The 20,484-nt window shown below is 42.3% G+C and overlaps 1 protein-coding gene across 1 annotated transcript in view; it reads right to left on the bottom strand.

The window, feature by feature from the left end:
- Window positions 1–19,995, bottom strand: part of Tenm3 (teneurin transmembrane protein 3) — a 603,629-nt gene extending 583,634 nt beyond the window's left edge. The window contains exon 1 of the mRNA XM_032919375.1: window positions 19,887–19,995. The gene's annotated coding sequence lies outside the window, so the exon portion shown is untranslated. The remainder of the gene's footprint in view (window positions 1–19,886) is intronic.
- Window positions 19,996–20,484: the final 489 nt, after the last annotated feature.

Here is a 20,484-nt window from a genome sequence, read left to right as displayed (position 1 = left end):
AACAAATGAAAGGGGAAGAGAGGAAAACATGTTCCAAATAAAACAACAAAATCAATAAATTGTAGAAAGTCTCAAGTGTGTACATACAAGAAGGCTAACTATTTTCCAGCTGGGAAGAATAATAGAGAGACTAGAAGTGGTTCTCAGAAGTCCAGTTTGAGAATCTGGAGTCTTCCATTCTCGGGCTCATTCAATCAATAGCTACTTAGCGATTATGTATGAGGTACTATGTTATGTCATTGGTTAAACAGAGGGAAATAAAATGTAGGAAGTCCTGAGCTTTATGGGCATCACCATCAAGTAGAAAGAAAATATGCAATAGGATTTGCTGTGCTGTGTATTGTTTTAAACAAGAAACAGTAAGGCCTCCTTTGCATTTTTAAAGGATCACTCAGATTGAGATAGGGAGAAGCCAGAAAGGAAAGCACGTGGATTGCCGATAAATCAATCAGGATGCCATTGTAGAAGTCCAGTCTGATTACCCTGCATGTCTACATTAGATTGGCTGGAGTAGAGGGGGCAAAAAGGAAATCTATGGTTTGGAGAGGTACTAGAAGCAAAATACTGCACATTATGGTGAACTAGGCACAGGGAGTGAGGCAAGGGGAAGGAAGGACAACCTCAAGGCCTCCATCCTGCTAAGGTAATGGACAGCGAAGGCATCCACAGAGTTCGGGCACAGCAGGAGAACATGTTTCCTGAAAGTGTGTATCAACTGAGCAAACACATTCGATTCTGGAGCCCTTGAGGTACCCAAGAACACGTCAAACAGTTTAATGTATGTGAGACGATCCTCGGTGTCTGCTGGGGCAGCATTCAACCAGCTCTTCTTAGTAGTCCTGGCATCCACTCGCTGCCCGCTTTTGAAGCAGCCCTGCTTGGATGATAATCTATACGAATTATGGATCTGAAGCTGAGAGAAGCTTTGAGCTTGGAATATTAGTGAGCTGCCTATCAAGGGCAAACTGAGAAGCCATAGGAATGTATAATGTAGCAAGGGTTGGGAAGGCTGACGCAGCAAAATGGAGCCTGAAGTGTAGTTTGTTAGCAAGTCCTGTGTGCTAGGCCAACCGGAGGAGGAAGGGGATGCTGATCAGATGGCGTTCTGTCACCCAGAATTGGGAATGCAGCTCTCTTCGGGGATGGTTTGTGAGATCAAATGCAAGTATAACCGAAAAGCAGACACCGGATGGGTGTGGTGGTACATGCCTTTATTCTGGAGCTCAAAAATGCAGAGACTGAAGCAGAAGGAAGTGGATCTCTGCAAGTTCTAGGCCAGCCCGGTCAACATCATAGGTTCTAGGCCATCCAGAGATACACAGTGAGACCCATTGTAAGACAGAGACAGAGACAAAGAGAGACAGAGACAAGATGCAGAGAAAAGGAGAGAGAGAGAGAGAGAGAGAGAGAGAGAGAGAGAGAGAGAGAGAGATTTTTTTTAAGCCCTGGTTTTGCCCCATTTGGAAAAATAGAGCACTTAACTTATATGATTTCTAATTTTTTTGTCCTCTTAAAAGGTCTTAAATTCTAATAAGCTGCAAGAGAATGCCGAATGAGATAAATACCACACAGGTCTACAAATACTGCAGCAGGATGGCATCAAGGCAAGAGAGATAAATAACCCAACCAAGTGAGTTAAGAGTAATTTTTCAAGGGTTTAACCGGGCACAGGGGCGGGGAGAGTTGTCTTGTTTGGGAGCAGGAAGGAAACAAGAAAGTCCCGAGAAAGTCCGTATCCCATTCATGAAGCATGGGCATCATCTGCCATGCTAAGGAGTTCGGAGCTCGTCCTGCAAAGGTGGGCCACTGTGAGTTCATGAAGAGAGCGATACGGTCAGGTCGGGATGTGAGGACGAGGACTCTCTGAAGCAATCTACAAAAATGGACTAGAGAGATGAAAGACAGTGGCAGGCAGCCCAGGTGGACGATATGCTGCAGCATCAAGATGAGGGATGATGCTCTGAGCAGATGAGGACACCGGCAGTGAGAAGGAAAGGAAGGTTGGGTACCAGAAACTCGGCGAAGGGCCACTCAGAACTGATGACCGAGTCGGAAGGAGTCCTGAGGAATGAAGCCATCATGGAGAATGTCACTTAGATTTCTAGCACTGGTGACCACAGCAGGGAGGGTGCGATGGGATGGGTGATGGTGGGGGGTGGCGGCTGCACACAGGAGTGGGATGGGTGATGGGGGGATGACGGCTGCACACAGGAGCTGCTGCTTTGTACCTTCAGCCTGAGAATGCAAACTACTATGCTTTGAGTATTGTCAAAGGGCAAGAATTCCCGAAGCTTAATCCTCTCCAAAATAGCGCCAAGAGGTAGGGCATTTAGATGACGACAGAGATCCTCTATGCTGGAAGGAGCTAGATCCCTTTTTGCCTTCCTATCCTCTGCCTTCCGTGGCAGATACAACTTTCACGGTGTCATCTTGGAAGTAGAGGCTGGCCCTCTCACCAGACGCTAAACCTACAATCCTGATCTTCCCAGTCTCCATAACTGTGAGCAATAAATCTCCACCATCTATAAATTATAGATGCACTGTCTTAGCAGCACAAACATGCTTACAGCGTGATCAAGAGTATACTACCTCGTAACTGGCGAGGCTAGCACAATGCGAAGCCAGGCCTACCCGGTGCACTCCCGGTTTTGAGGTTTCACCGACTTTGTGGCTTTTTACACATCTTCCAATTTAACTCCAGCTCTGCGCTCTTCTCTGCAGCTATCCGTCCGGTTAGGGCTTCGGTAGTTTTGCAAAAACCGAAGCCACTGGGTGGGTTCCCATGCTTAATAACCAAAGGCTTACCGAAGACACTGGAGCCAAACACCACAAGAGACCACCACGGAGCCAACTAACATTTCACAGACAACCGTGTTAGAGTTGCCTTTTCAGCAAAAGTGTTCAAGATGTATTGAGCATTGAGCTAAGCAATATATGAAAGGAAATACATGTGTGTGTGTGTGTGTGTGTGTGTGTGTGTGTGTGTGTGTGTGTGTGTGTGTATGCATGTGTCATGTATCGTACAAAGAAATTCTTAGGAGTGGCACATGCTTCTGAGCACAGGCTTGTGATGCTGGAGGCAAGTCCTAGCCTAGATATTCTTGGTTACCTAGCAAGACTATCTCAAAATTTAAAACAATGAATGAATAAGTAAGACCAAAAGAAGGAAGAAAAGCAAAAAATATATAACCAGATGCTGCTGTCCTCAGGTGAGTAGGAGCTATTTTTGCTCCTTTTTGTTTTCGAAGTCTTCACACTCATTGCACCAACATATTTCATATATATTACTAAGTCTAAGCACACAGTTTTCCTAACCAACACATTTAAAATATGTTAGAAATTCAAGTGCAAAGTTCTCATCATTTTCCCAAGAATCTCTAACTGTTACGGCATAAATAATGTACCATTAGGTCATCAGCAGTCATAGAGAAGAAAAGGCAACCATCCGTTTTCTTTCTTCTTATTATTTAAGAAAAATAAGCGGAACGGACTTCAAGTCCGGTCCCTACCACAGGAGTCTCCTTCCTACACGAGATCACTAAGTGTGTCTAGGTAGAGGTCAATGATCACTTCGTACCCCTTGGAATGTCAAGGATCTTTTCATCATTTCGCACACATCGCAAAAATGCATCTCAGACGTGGCCCTCTTTCTTAAGTGACACGGGATCACCACCAGGGACCTTTCACACCCTGCTACCGTGTGTGCCGCTGGAAGGGCCGTCATAGGCTGTCCAGCTCTGCTCTCTCTGGGCCGAGCTAGAAGTCTGTATTTCAACTCTTTACTCACTAAAGACTGAAGACTCGGCAAGTCCAGCAAAGTTGTCAGTGGTCATTCCTAAATGAAAAGCAGCCCTGCACTCTGGAGGACGCTCAAGGTCAACCGCAGAAGCCTGAAGGTCAGAGAGAGAGAGAAAGAGAGAGAGAGAGGGAGAGAGAGAAGCTGGGGAAAAGCACTGTACCCTTCCTGTCTCCCTGAAGCACTGGGCATCCAGGATCCACCCTGTGTGTCTTTCACTGTGCATCCCAAACTGCAGAAAGTCACACTTTTCCTCATTTCGTCCTCACGAACATGCCCACAAGCAGCCACTTCTGCAACTGTATTAAAGTCAAGCCGACTCTGACTAGGTTCAGTGGGTCACACATAAAAGAAAGACATGGTGTGGGAGGCAGACTTGTTAGGGGGAAAGGTTTCAGTGGGAGAGAGGTGAGGCGGGAGAGAGATAAACATGGAGGGAAAGCAACTAAAATTCACTATGTATTTGTGAATCCGTACAACAACAACGGAAAAAAGCAACCTATGGCATAGCTGAAGACATGAATTTTGCTCTCAAATCTGATTCCAAAGCCTACATAACACTATCCTTGTGAGTATAGCATTTGCTATAAAGTACTGACGATAGCCACAGTGATGACTACCCTGTCATCATCATCATCATCATCATCATCATCATCATCATCACCATCATCACAGTGTCTACGAGTGCAGATACCAGGCAAGGCCCTGACAAAGCTATACCCAAGAGCCATAAGAGGAAGAGGCTCCATCCAAAGTCACCCAGCCAACAGATGATAGAAACTCAGAGGACTTCTCCGGTTCCACAGCTTAGCTCACTCCTCACTGACAAATGAGAAAGTGTGTCCAGCGGAAAGTATGAATTTATTTATTTATTTATTTATTTATTTATTTATTTATTTATTTATTCTTTCTTTCTTTCTTTCTTTCTTTCTTTCTTTCTTTCTTTCTCAGAGAATTCAGTGTTGAAGTTCAGGTATCATTCTCATGCTATCGAAATAACAGTAAGAGTCCGGATGACGATGATAACATTAGGTTACTGTCAATTATGTACTGGTGTTCTCTTCGAGGGATGAGTGGTATTAAAGGTATGGAGTGCCTAGTGTTTGTGGTGAGGGTGGGGAGGGAGGGAGCTCAGTTGGTAAAGTGCTTGCTTTACCTGCACAATATCCAGAAACCACTTTTTAAAAAATCCTGGAGTCATACAGTTTGCTTGCCCTGGCAAAGGGGAAGTAGAAACAGGTAGATGTCTGGTGTTCATTATCTAGTCAGCCTAATCTACTTGGAGGGAATCTCAGGAGAGGGCTACCCTCCCACCCCCACCAACCCCAAATAAAGATTGGTGGTATTTAAGAAACAGCATCTAGGGTGCCTTTGATCTATGCACAGGAGCGCACACCCTCGCACGCACATACACAGACACACACAGGCACAAGCACATAAGAATGTAGTATTGTGAACATGAGACGGGAAAGCAGGAGCTGTGTGGTTGGCTGAAAGAGCAAAGGAACAGGCCCTAACTGCTACTGGGGCTTAACCCTTTCCTCTCTTGGCACACAGAAGGCTTACAGCAGGCTTGCTGGCAGGCTGGGTTTCTGTTTCAAAGCAGGCAAAAGTGTACTGCAAACTGAAAACATTTTCTTCTCCAAAATGGGTAGAAGAGGATGACATTTAAGATAATCCACAATCTGGACCCAAACTCCCTCTCCAAGCTCTTCCCAGATTTCTCCCGGGATCCTCCACTCCAGCCTTACTGCTCATCCGCAGCCTCTTAAATACATAATGCAGAGCTCGGCTTCTCTGTCACAGGTTGCAAACTGGTGGCCCAACTGCCAAGCCTGCAGACATGTTTTGTTTAATCTGTGTGTTTGGTGTGTTGTGTTTTTCTTCTTTCTTTCTTTTTCCCCCCCAGTGAGCCAACATTTAAAAATCTAGAGATTCACATAATTCATATTGTGGCATTTCTTGAAAAATCTCGCAATCTGGCATCAGGGGGCTTCATTCTCACAAGACAACAGCTATTCCCGGGTGTCTCCGGGGTGTCTCCTTTCGGATGCAGTGCCTGCCCTTTGGGGCGTAGTCTTCCCAACTCCCAGTGTCTCTGACTCTCAGGCTCCATCAACTCCATTTATCAAACCCACTGCGCTGTTTTCCTAGTAGTAAAGAAGTCGTTCTCTTCTCCCACGTTTCCTTCTAACATGGGCAGAAGCGAGCCAAGAGGGCCTGTGTGCTGTGAAGGACACGAAGAATGCTTACCTTTGTAGAGGTAAAAATGTAATGTGGAAACAACCCCACCATATCCACTTTCCAACCACCATTGTTACGTGCTGACATTATGGCTATTCGAGAATTTAGGGTGTCCTCTGTTGATCCCCTTGCCCATTTCCTATCCCCTGAAATCCCTTATCTGTCTTTGTCACATCCCTGTCTTATTCCAGAGGTTTATAGAAGTTAACTATAGTATTAGGGTTTTTTTCTCAGTAATTTTTTATTCACTTTACATCCCAATTATGGCCCCTCTCCCTCTTCTCTTCCAAGCCCTGCCCTTACAATTCTCTCACTCTAATTACCCTCTCTTCTCCTCAGAGAAAGAGAACCCCACTCTGGTTCATCTAGACCCAGCAGGACTAGGCACATAGCATTAGTTCTTGTGTAAATGCTGATACCTCTTTATGGGTAATATACTCTTATCAAAGACTCGGATAACTTCAACAGTCCAGGTGATGACCTGTGACTAGAGGTCAGGGCTGTTAGGTGAGGAACTATCCACTGGTGAGTTCACTTGATATTGATGGAGAGTGAGGGGAGATTTCATTCCTGCATTAACTATTTACTGATAGACGGTGCAGCACCAGACAGTGTAGTAGCGGAAGCTGTTCTCAGAACCAGGGGTGGGTCCTTGGCCTTCACAGCATTTGCAATTAAGAATGCAAAATATATAGTGCCATTTAACTCAATGGGGAACGTGACAACTTGCAAGTGTTGACTCTTTCTGGGTAACTGGCTTCAAATAGGACATTTTGTGTGTATCAATGATCATGGGTGGTGTAGAGCCCTAGGTCACATTGGACTGATTTAGGGTCATTCTAATAGGGGCTTCGAGGCTGTGGAAAGAGCTGTATGCTGCATGAAGGGGGCCTGCTGGAGGCGTTAATGTTAACATGCTGCTATCAGTTCTTTGGGATTCCAAAAAGCCATGGGCCATTAGAGCACAAACTGACAAAGGTGGCCATTCTCTGGTTACCCCTCATGGCTTTTCTGCATGACCCTGAGTACCGTCTGTTATCTCTCCCTGGCAAGTTTCAACTACACATAAAAGCCCTCTGCGGGTCTGAAAGAGTCTTATCTCTTACAGTCCTTTCCAGGACACAATCACTTGGATATGTGCAGGGTTGGATCTGAAGGATTCGGGAGAGAAAACAGGACCTGTGTAAAGGAGGTAGACATTAGAAACCAGGATGCATCCACATCATCCCAGTAATGTGCGAATGTTAGACATTTAGCCTTTGAGTTTCTGTAAGTTCAGTGGCCCCCGTTCCTTCTGAATGTCTAACATATCAGCTATGAAAGGGAAAATCCCCAAGTTTTCACAGATAAATAACAACTTGCTCATCTGATAAGGCCTCAACAGTCATTTAACAAAAACCATATTTTGACCTCATATTGTGAATGCCATTTTCCACCATCAGTATGCTTTCACGGAAAACCAGGTCACACTACACATTGGCTTTAATCAAAACAAGCCCAAGCAGCCTGTCCTTTATCATCTCTGTACCCCAAAGAATTTTCACCAGAAAGCAAGTGTTCTCTAGAATCTCAGATACGTAGAAAAGGAGCGGAACTGTGTTCATTTCTAGCAACTTCGACAACTAATATAAGCGCTGAACTCAATAATCTCTAATGGAAAATATTGTTACTTACTCCTAAGAACAGCAAGTCCTACATGTAGAGAGTACAATGCTGATATAATAATAATAATAATAATAATAATAATAATAATAATAATAATAAAGAAGTAAGATAATACCATAAGAAGTATGACAGAGTGGCCTTAAAAGTTGACAAATGTAAATAAATTCCTTTTTATTTCATGCATGTGGGTGTTTTGTCTACAGGAATGTCTGTGCATCAGATGAGGGTGTTGGAACCCCAGAAGCTCAAGTTACAGATGCTTCTGAGTTGCCACGCAGGTTCTGGGACTCGAACTCATGTCCTTTGGAAGAGCAGCCAGTGCTCTAAACCACTGAGCCATCTCTCCAGCCCCGACAAAGGAAACATTTCTTAAAGTTTATATATGAGGAGAGTTTTTCATTTGTTCTTCTCCCCAGAATGTGGCTCTCTTCTTACTTTCTCCAGGGCTAAGGTGCTATTTGTTTATTATTTAATAAGCACCACGGTGATGTCAATCATTTTCCAACTTGGCATATCAAATTAATCACAAAGGTTTCAGGACTTTCCCTCTATGATATCATACTTGGATGCTTTTTTTTCAAAGGTGAAGGAACCTCAAAATGTTTCCCTAGGCTCATCATTTGAGGGGAATGGGAGCAGAAGTGGTGCAGGAGCCACCTTACAGAGCTATACTTAACTCGATCCAAACAGACCTGCTCTGAAGGAATTACTCAATTGTCCATTTTCCCCAGCTTAGCAATGCCACCGCACATGACTCTCCTTTATAACTACCGACACTACAATTTCCCAATACCAGATTCATCCAAGGATCTATGAACCGCAGAGTGCCTCTCGCCTTTCCTTTCCTTTCCAAACACGTATGAGAAGTGAGCGACAGACACACAGCACAGGTATTTGTAGTTACAACTGGAAAACAAATTCTCAAACAGCTGTGGCGACAGAAAAGATTGGACTCTGATAACGGCTTAGAATAACGAAGGGAGGATGGGCATGAGGGCTCTGCTGCGGGCTGAGGAGACTCGGGAAGCCTGCTCTTCCAAATCCTTAATCCGCATTACTCGGAAACACTAAATTACAGCCCATGTGATCTATGAACTAGAAACATGGAAGCTGATGAATGATTCTCAAACCGTTGGCAACCTAACACATATATCAAATGCTGTGCTTTACCAACGACCAGAAGTTTGGAATTTCGACATTATTGATATTTGAGGAATATTATTTAAATTTTTTCCTCAACGCATGTTATAAACTAAAATTTAGGAATTGAGTAGTCTGATGAACAGCCCTTATTTTAAGCATATGAAATAGCTCTAAAGGAGGGAGTTTTCATGTTACCCCTACTTTCAGTGGGACATTTAGAACAGAGAACAGTTCTTAAGTCTGCACAGATGATAACTCGGAGATCTGATTACAGTGCACGCATCTTCTGAAGTTGACAGCACGTGTCAGTGAATAAGCATCCAAACAGTAGAATCGTTAGACAGCAAGAAAACCTAGACATTTCTCACCGTGCCATTTTATAAACCACTTGGCTGCTCTTTCGAAAGTTTTACAAGCTAGTAAGCTCAGAGGTAGCAGCGCATTGATTTAAGCAAATTAATTACACACAGTGAATTTTGCCTTTATAACACTGTGTTTTACAATTGAGATGTGTCAGTTAATCAGTTTTTGATTTTTTCTTTTTTTTTAAGGTTCTGTCTTTTATTTGGCATTGACTAAATGAGACAGATATAAACATAAAGAGGACCGACCACTTTACTTTTAAAGATATTTCTTATGCCAAAATGCAAGCACACTTTTTCTTTTGAACACTCATGCCCACATTAAACACAACGCAATTTCATGTTTTTTAAGCCATGACCAAAACATATACCACACTCCCTAGTTTAGTACACGAGCAGAAAAAACAATTAGCACTCCTTTTTCTGATGGTCTCATTTCTGTAGGTCACTAGTTTCTGTACCACAGTAACAAGAGGGAAAGCCTGCAACATTGTCACCATTCCGGGCGCCCCAGAGACTCTGCAGCTTGCAGGTAGAACACCTGAATGACTGAGGACCCCACAGTCCCCAGGGCATTGATTATCTGCAACAAATGAAAAGGCTTCCTCTAAAAACTTTGCTGCCTTAGTGCTTTTTGATCTTGGATTTGAAGCATTGTACCTCCTCACGACCTAAATGTATATTTAGTGTGACAATTCCACACACGGGTTTTTTTTTTTTTTCTAGAAAAGGAACCAACTAACTGTTTAAAGCAAAGGAAACCATGGCCAGCCAGTCCAGTGCTCCTTGATGATTCTATTGTGCACTAGATGCTGGGATCACAGATTAGAGGGGGATGTGTAATCCTTCATCAAACAGCCTCAGCTGAGCTGCAAAGCTTCCCCTGCTTGAGGGGCTATTCTTTTAAAAGTCATAATGAGAACTTAAAAACTATGTAACAGTCTTCCAAAAAAGAAATTAGCCATTTGTACAAACCACTGTTAATCTTAAAGGAGTCAGGGCCTCATCTACAAAGCCAACCTACTTCCTTTGGAAAGTAAAAAAAAAAAAAAAAAAAAATCACTATGCACATGATTAATTTACATCAACTCCTAAAGCGAATTATTGTGTTCTACATTTAAATTTAAATGATAAAAATACCTTAGAACATGCACTTTAAAAGAAGATAAAAATAATAAGAGCTCCCAAAGGCTTGTTAGTAATAACATTTTTTTCAAGGTAGGGAAATATTTATACTTTGCTTTTTCAACATTTAAAAAGTTTAAAGCAAATTATATCGCCTTTTCACAACTTAAACTCTAATTACACAGTACACAAACCTGGAATATTTAAATTAAAAGTGCTATATTGATGACATAAAGAGTATACATTAACCTTGGCATATAGTTAAATATAAAATTCACCAAATGTGATATATTAAAAGTCTTATCTGAAGTAAAATACAATTTTTAAGTGCAACTTCCCTCACATGTTGTAAGGAAAATTAACCTGATGTAAACCAAACAAAACAAGGACCCAGTCCCTTCCTCAGAATTATAATTGGACCAATATATCACACATCTGCAGGCTGCAGTGGAATCATTTTATTTGAAACTGCAGATTGTATTTAAAACTGAAGGAAAAAGGCATTTGACTTCCATTATGGCCTCACTGACTGAGGGTAGATAGAGCTTGCTAGCGTCATATGTGAATGAACACTTACGTTGACATTATAGAAATTATCTTAACCTTGAATAATAAGAATTGATATTCTTTGAAATTTAACCTTCGCTTTACAAATATATTCATGGTCTGTGACTTGGAATTAATGATATAATCATCATTCTTCCATGTACATAGGAACTTCTTGATCATCTCTGTAGGTTGCGTATCTGCACAGCTTAATGATATTTTCAAAATGTCTAAATAATGTAAAATGTGATATCCACTAATTAAGGTGTATTCATGATCTTTTTAGACTTCCAGACACATTAGGTAATTTTTGGTTTTAGGCTGACTTGAAATCAGACATGAGTTCCTGTATATTTTGCTTACTAACAATTCCTAAATTACGGACGTGAGGCCATATTACTCACATAAAGAAAAATCTCATTTCCTAAATAATGGAAAAATGTAACAGATAAAAACTATATGCATCAGTTTAGAGTTTAGTTTAATAATCAGCTTAATAATTTAGTTTAAATTATTACAGTTCAATTTTATGACACAATATTTGAATTTTCAAACGAATACATAGGCTTTCTTTATTTGAAAATATATCTTAAATAAAAGTATTATTTTCAAATCTGTAATTTTAAAAATAAATTTAATTTTTAAAATTACATTTTTACTGTCCTTAAGTGACTTTTACTTAAAGTCACTACTGTCTTTAAGTTAGAACACCAAAACTACTATATATCTACTACCGTACAAATGAAAACACAAACAAAAATTAAACCAGGCTAAAAATCACAAAATATAAAACATTTTTAAATCATTTCATGATTTATACTGATTCAAAGTTCCTTCCACGATAAAAGTTTTAAAATTAGTAATTATGAAAAAATTGGCAAATCAAATTACATGAGTATTGTACGTAAAAATATTTGTGTCAGAGACTTGTCATTGAGAGAGTCTATGTATTAGGACTAAGGCAATGGTTAAGGAAGACTTTTGATTTCCTTAATTTTTTTAAATCACAGAAAACCTGATAGGATAACCTATTCATCCCTGAGACGAGTACCTTACCTTTGAGGAATAATTTTGATTCCATCTAAATTAAAATTTATTGTAATCTGTCAATATGCTCCCTCAGGGGAGGGAAACACGTCAAAGGCTAAGTTAAAACAGAAATACCAGCTTACACCACTGTGTGGGTGGACACATCTGTTCTGTTTTGATTGTTGAGGGTAACATCTGGGCAGCTCTCTTTAGGTCTCACCCTTTTCTCAACTCCAATTCATTGATAGTTTCGTAGGGCAATACACACATTCTCTTTCCTAGAGAGCATGGTTTCTCACAAGACTTTAGCGATGATTTGGGAACGTTTAGAGTGCTAGCTAACAACATGAGGATTATGTTTTCAGTTGATTCGAGCTGTGTCGAGTTCTTCTTCTGTTAATACTGATACTGTTGTGTGACTCCAAATTTCCCAATGAGAAGCTTTAGTTAGCTGTCTTTTACCTGAGGCAAAACGTGGTTATTTTTCACAGTAGCCTTTGGTCCTTTGTCATAGGAGTCATTTATCTATTTTAACATCACTAAGTTTTTGCTATCTGCCATATTTTAACCTACATTTGTGTAATATTAACAAGCACACAAAAACCGAAAAATCTCCATCTGAAATGCTGATTTCATTTTTGTCTGTATAAAAATAACATAAGAACCATTGGAAGTTTTCATTCTTACTCCTATGAGGAAAAGTTAAAAATTTTCCTTTTCAACATGGCTTTAGTTGGAAATGATTGGAAATTCTAAAAATAACAGAATTTATTAGCTATGTCTCTTGCAGATTTTTTTTTGGTGGTTATTTTAAATAGAGGAAGGCCCAATACTGATGCTTTTACAGTCTCTTGCCAAGTTTTCCCACCTACATGTAGATAAATTCCAAATTCCTTAATTAAAAATATGAGCAGAGATGTTACACATTAACAGACCATCTGCTGGTCGGAAAACAAACAATAGATGTTCTCTTCAGTAGCTTCACTCTTACAATGATCAAAATAAACATATTCCAGTATTAATATAGTGCCTTGACTTCATGCAAATGTACCAAAATACTCCATGCATTTCTCACCATACGTTAGACGTCAACTACTCAGTCGTACCACTCTACTCTCTGTTCAACGTACCTTCCACCGTGCAGTCCATATGCACTAACTCTCTTAAGAGACCATCCCAGTACAGGAGGAGAGGCTGTGCACCACAGAGATGCTGGAGTCGCTCCTGAAGGAAGACCTCTTCTTTGGGATCACGTTGTTGCTCAAAAAGACACCTCCTCGAATTGCAAAATATGATTTGAGCTTAGCTGAGGATGAACTAGCTCGTTCTACTTTTTAAAAAAGAGCGCCCCTCTCTTCTGTGCAGGGCGGGAGGTAAAGGCCATACATTCGTACAATTCTACTATCAGAGCTAAGACTCCAGAGCTGCTTCAAAGCCTGACTGTAGGAAGACAGCCATTAGCAGCTGCTCTTTCTTCCTGAGTTTTAATAACTGCAGGAAGAACTATCAGCATGATCTAACCATTAACTGAAGAAACGACAGAAAGACGGGAATGAATTGATGAAGGACCTTATCGTCAAATATAAGTGGCCTTTGTTAGTTGCCTCTTAATGACCTTATTTAAGTTATGCAGGCTTCTGAATTTTGAGTTTTTACTTTAGCCTCTATGTGGAAACTTAACTTTAGGCTTGGCCCCACATTTACAGAAAGCACACCTATGCTAAGAGGCCATCAAGACACTGCCTTTCCTCTGCAATACAATGGCTTGCTCAGAGGATTTGGGATTCTTGCTTCAGTCTCAGAAAGCAGGGTTCTAATTTCATGCATGGTTCAAAAATGCGAATGCTTCAAAGTTAAAAAAAACTACATTAATGTTCATCTTTACTTACCCAATTTACCTAAATTTCAGAACCTGCTCTTTGCGTTGCTTTTCTTGTGGACCCAGCACTGCATTTGGAAAGCACTAGAACCTAACTCTTTATCAGAGGTGTCCAGATCCTCTTTTCCTCCCCCTCTCCTTTCCTCCTTCCTCCTCCCACCCTCCCTTCATCTCCTTTATCTCCTTCTGGGTTTAAGGCAGAAAGACACAGTAAACCCACCTATAAAATAGCTGGTTATTATTAAATAATGTGATCACATTATGATACCCTAGTGACATCATCCTCTCCCCTCTCCAAATACTTAATACCCCGCAATATTTGCAAATATCATGCCAGCCAATCGTATTCCACAATGGCTTCTATATGTAGGTGTGGTTATGTGCACTGTGATTTATTGAATCGTTTAATTTGCAAAAGGTTTTATTGTCTGCTTTTGCCCTGCTTCAGTATGAACCAGAAGACTGCTACCAATGTGAAGAAAATGCAAAAAAAAGAAAGAAAGAAAGAAAGAAAGAAAGAAAGAAGGAGGTAAAGAAGAAAAAAACCTTCTCTCCATGAGCTGTGATCAACTTTCAAATTTACAAAGAGAATTTGCTGGTGTGTTACACATAGCTTCACATATGTCTAGACTTGTAACTATCTATTATCTGAAATTCATGGAAGTCAGTTAAGACTGCCACCTATCACAGATCTGTCGTCACTCTCCTCTCTAAGAGTTCTATCAAGAGAATATCATCACCATCTTCTTCTTCATCTTCAGTTCATTACTTTTAGCTCTCTGCTCATCTGACGTCTAAGGATATAGCTGGATGCTGACATTAATTTACAAGTGACTTAAGTAGGAAGACACAGGCCTGAGTAGATCACCATTAACAAGTCCTATGTACCTGATTTGACTATAAAAATCACCTCGGTTATTCAATCAAACTATAAAACAAGTTATCAGAATGTCTTCAAATGAATGGCTTCTACTCTGGCTTAGATGTGTAAAACAACTATCCATATTTGAACATGCTCCTGCATTTTCATAGTTTATATTGGAATGGTTGTCTACGACAACACTTTCAACAGGGTATTTCACTTGCTTTATTTCAACAGCTTCAACTTTCAACTGAGTGCTTCAAGTTGGAAAAACAGCTAATCCAATTCCAATAATAATTTATCATTATCCAGAAGCTTGAAATAAAGCAAGAGGCGTAACTCTTCCGGGGACCCAGAGAACAATGCCACCATGGGATTTCTTGCGTACCACACACAACTGTGTGTCTTTTGAAACCTTTTGCATCACAGGTATAGCAGAATGCTTTTCCAGATTCATCGTCTAAACTTCCAGCGGTCTCACTGAGCCTTCCAGTGCCCACCGCAATCCATGCTGCAATACCAAAGGCTACGGAGATCTTACTCTCTATTTCTGAAGAACCTGACCAAGCTGAAGCCGGCCTGATACACACAGGGAAACCCAGGCAAACATCACGGTGGAGTGATCGAATTCACTGTAGTAGACAGGAGAGCACTTCTCAGTTTATGCAATAAAACCCTAATACGTACGCACTTCTAATTCCAAGAAAGCTCGGAAATGCTCAACTGGGATGCTGACATAAACAAAAAGAAAGGAAAAGAAAGAAGGAATCATCTACAGGAGTAAGGATTACCACCCCATGACTTGAATGCCATAAACTCCTTTGATGTGAGGAACACATGCTCTGATGCAGGCTACATTAGGACAAAAAGTGAGACTTCTGCTGAAAATGAATCGATTGTTTCCTCGAGCTTTACGTGGTGTTTCTTCAAAAAAAAAAAAAAAAAAAAAAACTCAAAATAGGGTCCCCAAACCAAAGAGACTGTCATTCTGAGAAGTGCTATGTTGAAACTTTCACGAACCACCACACTTGTTTGGAAACAAATGACTTTTCAGGACAGAGAAGTCTCGCTATCAATCACCAGCAGGTTAATTCTACATAATAAGGCAGGTTTGGATGCAAACTGATCCATTGTGGGATACTGTATCTAAAATTGATTACAACAGCACTCAAAATGAATGCAGCCCTCCAAACCGCTTCTTTGCTCTGAAACATTAATCTCAATTAGAAGGAGTGCTTCATAATGGTAATGCCTGATATAAAAAAAGTATAAAATAAATCAGGTTTTATAAGACACAACAATTAATCAGTTTTCAGTCTAAGTCATTTGTTCTACCTTTTTTTTTCCGAGGCACAAAATTTCCATTAGGACTCTTAAAACAGCTGGTATCCCCAAAATTAGGTTTTAAATGTGCTCTAAAAAGGAGCTTACAAGAAATCATTCTTCAAACTTGGTTGCTGTAAACTTTGAAGCAGCGCTGTTATCAGTGTACCACCACCTCTTCAGGGCAAGGCTTCCTTCTGCAAGTGTGAGTTAAATTCTTCTCTGGACTGTCACCTCCCACTTTATAAAGCGAAGAGGAACACGGACTTGAAGTGAAAACCCAAAGGGGCTCTAACCAATTGCAGATTACAATGAAAGTAAAGTTGCAACTCATAATATTCTCTACCTATGTAAGAAAAAGCATTCCTCGGAGTTGAGACGCACGTCTGACTATGAAAGGCGACCCTGAGTGGAGGAGCTATGTGGAAGACGTCCCGTTCAATAGTTCTCCCCACACAAGCTCCAACAAAGGGGCGAGGCGATTCAGACTGCTCCTGAATACCCAGCTTCACACAGAAACAGCACCTCCCTGCCATCCTGCAGCCACCCAGGAATCCAAATGCTAAGGGCTGAAATAAAGTTGAGTGAAGAGGCAGAATACATAGATTAAAATAACCAGTCTTTAGACCCTAAGTAAGTTGGATGGGTGGACCCTTTACATAGGGAATGATCACAGTCTGGACTTATTTCTAGACTCTTCGTTGCAGGTAAGATAAACCAGTATTCCCAAATGCACTTTCTTAGCACTTGTAAAAATCATCGTTGTCGTACATACAGCCCAATCACTGGTTTAGTGTTCTGACAGAAAGCTCTACTCACAGTGATAACGCCTCACCCCCCCCCATCTCTTATTTACTTGACTCTTTACAAAGAGAGGCATTACTCTTACTTCTCAGAAGCAAAGCTAAGAAAGATCAGCTTCAACTAGCTAACGGGATCATTATTGTCTAGCTCTGTCTCCTTTTCAAACGAATGTAAAACTTTTGCTGTATTTGGAGGCTTTGTTTCTATTCAAAGGTAAGCATCCTTATCTTCCTTTGTCCTCACCCTAATAAAGCAGGTTCCTTTCTCAACCCAAAAGACTCCTACAAGACCAGAGTGAGAAAAGCCTCCACACTACATCCTTTCATTTGTTTCTAGAGAACACAGCTGCACAAAAACGTCCCACTTAGAAAAGTAGCCAGCCATATGCACGCTATAACCTTTAAAAAAAATAGTAGCAATGTTCATTAGTCAATATTCTTGACTCTGAATTGCTAATTTTAATGTTATTGACATAGGATTCTCATTATTTTCCAAATACATAAATACTAGCCTAGTTCCTGCCCAAATTGGTTCAGTATATATAAGATGCAACATTGTCTTATTGTCTTATTCAAAAGAATATTCCATATTATTGTATATCATTTTAAAGCTATATATTTCCTGCAATGAAAGTAGTACTTTTTAAAGGTAAGAATATTAAAATTCCTCATTTTAAAAGGCAAGAGTGTTAAGGAGACTGCAACAGGAAGAGAGATGCTCATAGATCTGAAATACACACTAGAATAACTAATGTCATTGTAAACCCCCTAGCTTTGAAGAATTTAAGAATAATTTGTGAATGCCATGACATTTTAAAGTGGGATTAGCAAGTCTTATTACCGAACTAACCTCTTACTCTTACATAAAGAATTAAATATTTGCTCTGAATTTAGAATCAAAAAATCGAAACTTCCAAGGCTCCTCACGAACTTCACATATTAGGAAATCCAAGCCAGAAGTTTTGGGTGCTAAAAACATACACTGGAACACACAAGATAAGATTGCTGAGCAATGTGTAAAATGAGTTTTAACGTTAAAATTTATTTAAAAATATTGTGATTGTGCAACTATTCCAAATTCTAAAGTCTGTCCCTAATTCTAGAAAGGCTACGAGAATATTTCTTTCAAGCAGGTATGGGGTCTTCTAAAGACAGGAAATCAAATCAACTGTTAGGCTGTAATACTTCTTTAAGGGATCCTTTTTTAAGGTTTCCAAATGTGCTAGCTTTTCTTTCTTTCTTTCTTTCTTTCTTTCTTTCTTTCTTTCTTTCTTTCTTTCTTTCTTTCTTTCTTTCCTCTCTCTCTCTCTCTCTCTCTCTCTCTCTCTCTCTCATTTCTTTTCATCTGACAACGGAAGAGCAAGATAATGCCTTCACATATTGCTATTTCTAGTAAAAAGACCAACCAGTGGATTCTGCCAGAGTCTACAAATGTTTGATAAATACATTACCAGAAGATAAGAAGCAAGGGTATTGTTCCGGGAGAACCCCAGTCTCTGCTAGCCCAGCTGCCTGGGGCCCTGGAAAGTACCAGGCTAGCTCTCTTCCAACACATATACTCCAAAGTACTGAGAACTTTTCTTTAGCTTACAATCATAAGGATCTCGGAAAACAATTGCACTCGCTCCATTATTACCCTGTGGAATTGCTTACTATCGTCTCTCCATGATAATAATTAACAAGTTAACCTCCACTACTGACTTCCAGGAGAGGCAGCAGGAATGGAATCTGGACAGCATTTAATAAGGGGCTCAGCAAAGATCAGGCATCATTCACCCCAACCTGAAACATCTGAAGCCCCTTTCGTCAGTTGTAAAACATGATAGTGACCTGAAGCGAGTAGCAGGCTCACCCATCTGTAATTTTTTAATGCCTTGGTCAGGGTATGTTTTGTTTGCTTTCAGTCCCATCCAGAGTTTCCAGATCAAGTTTCAGCCGAGATCACCACTCCTCTCAGCATCCTCAGCCCCAGTTCTTTCACTCCTGGCAACTTAACAGTCTGGCAGTTAGGGAAGCTTCCTCTCCACACCCCGGGCAAAGGCAGACACCCCAAGGCTTCCAGCTCTCCCGGAAGTCCCACTGGAGCCTTCCAGATACCTTCCCAGAGAACCAGAGGTTGTGTCCCTAACTGGGTAGCACCCCCTAAGAGAGCGAGGTCATCTACACTCCTTGCCCCACAGGCTCCCGGGAACCACCTTCCTCGGGGAAACCCAGAGAGTCCAGAGTTCCTGAATCCCTGCCCCGAAGCCAGGTGGGAGGCACCGCCAAAGTTCCCACCTGAGCCTGCTGCCAAGGGTGGCAGACGCGAGGGAGGGGCGGGGACCCGAGGCCGGAACAGGGACTCCAGAGCTCGGAGAGTCTGGGAGCTGGGATGCTCTGCGGACTGTAAGGCTGGCCAACTCGCAGCCGCCCCTCGGAGCGGCGCTTGGGAGACGGAACCGCGTTTCCCAGCTCGCTCTCCGCCCTCCCGCCCGAAGCCCGGGCGCTAGGACCCCAGAAAGGAAGGAGGGCGCACGGCGCCGCACTTACCGCGCTCTGCTCGCCCGCGCCGCCCGCTCGCCCGCTCGTTCCCCGGCCACCGCCGCCGCGTCCGCCCCAGCGCTCGCCTGGCCAAATTCAAAGGCGCCGGGCGCGGGGGAGGGGGCCCATGGAGGGGAGGGGTGGGAGGGGGAGATGCAAGTGTTACAACTTCCTCCGCTGCCCACGGCCGGGCGGCCGGGGGACCGGGCGAGGGGAGGGAAGCGCGCGGGCGCCAATGAGTTCACTTTCTTTTTCTCCCCCGCGCGCTCCCCCTCGCGCTTCCCGCCCGGCCCCTCCAACCTCCTCCACCGGCCAGAATCCCGGTTTCTTGGTCCGGGGAGTGGGAGGATGGAGGAGGCGAGGGAGGAAGGAGAGAAGGGAAAGGTGAGCAGGCGAGCAGGGCGCTGTGCCAGGGAGCAGCATCCAGGACTGTAATTGTGGGCAAGGGCGGGGACGTTCTGGGCTAGTGTGCCTGAGACCAGGCGCGTACACGTGCGTGTGTGTGTGTGTGTGTGTGTGTGTGTGTGTGTGTGTGTGTGTGTGTGTGTGTGTGTGTGTGTGTGTGTGTAAAGACAGGAGCGGAGCCTACCATGCGCTTCCCTGGTGCGGATCGCGGGAGAGCCCAATCACAGGGCGAGCTGGACCTGGCTGTGATCATTTATAATCCTTGACTCCTCCGCTCCGCCACTTGTCAAGATGACAGGTACTTTATTTCTTCTTCTTCTTTATTCAAAAAATGAGATTCCCGGTTTTCTGCTTTTTTCGCTGTCAAATGGGATTTGCCGGACTGAACCACGTCCCTATCGCCGCCCCTCCCTCCCTCCCTCCTCCCAGCCACGCCGGGTACGAGGAAAGCACCGAGGCTCCCATGCTGTGACCAATCAGTGTATCTACTACTCTCGCCGTGATTTAGGGGTCATCCATGAATAACACTTCATGCTGATGAATGGCTCTTGCCGGCTTTCGGCTCTGATGAGGGGTCTGCTGGCCGCTGATTGCAAACACTAATGAACTTACAGCACCATTTGAAATTCACACGCACCAACAAAGTGCGGGGTACGTGCGTGGGAGTCTGTCCTTTTCTTCTCTAGTGACCGGGAGGAAGACCTGGGGGAAGGGGCGGGTAATTGCCTTGGACTTAAGTGGAAACACTTCTTGGTGTAATCAAACCTCTAACCTTCTTAGAA

Source organism: Rattus rattus, chromosome 13 (genome assembly GCF_011064425.1).
Source record: "Rattus rattus isolate New Zealand chromosome 13, Rrattus_CSIRO_v1, whole genome shotgun sequence".
In the NCBI taxonomy this organism is placed as follows: domain Eukaryota; kingdom Metazoa; phylum Chordata; class Mammalia; order Rodentia; family Muridae; genus Rattus; species Rattus rattus.
The sequence above is the reverse complement of the archived record's forward strand: the minus strand, read 5'-3'. Positions and strand labels throughout refer to the sequence as shown.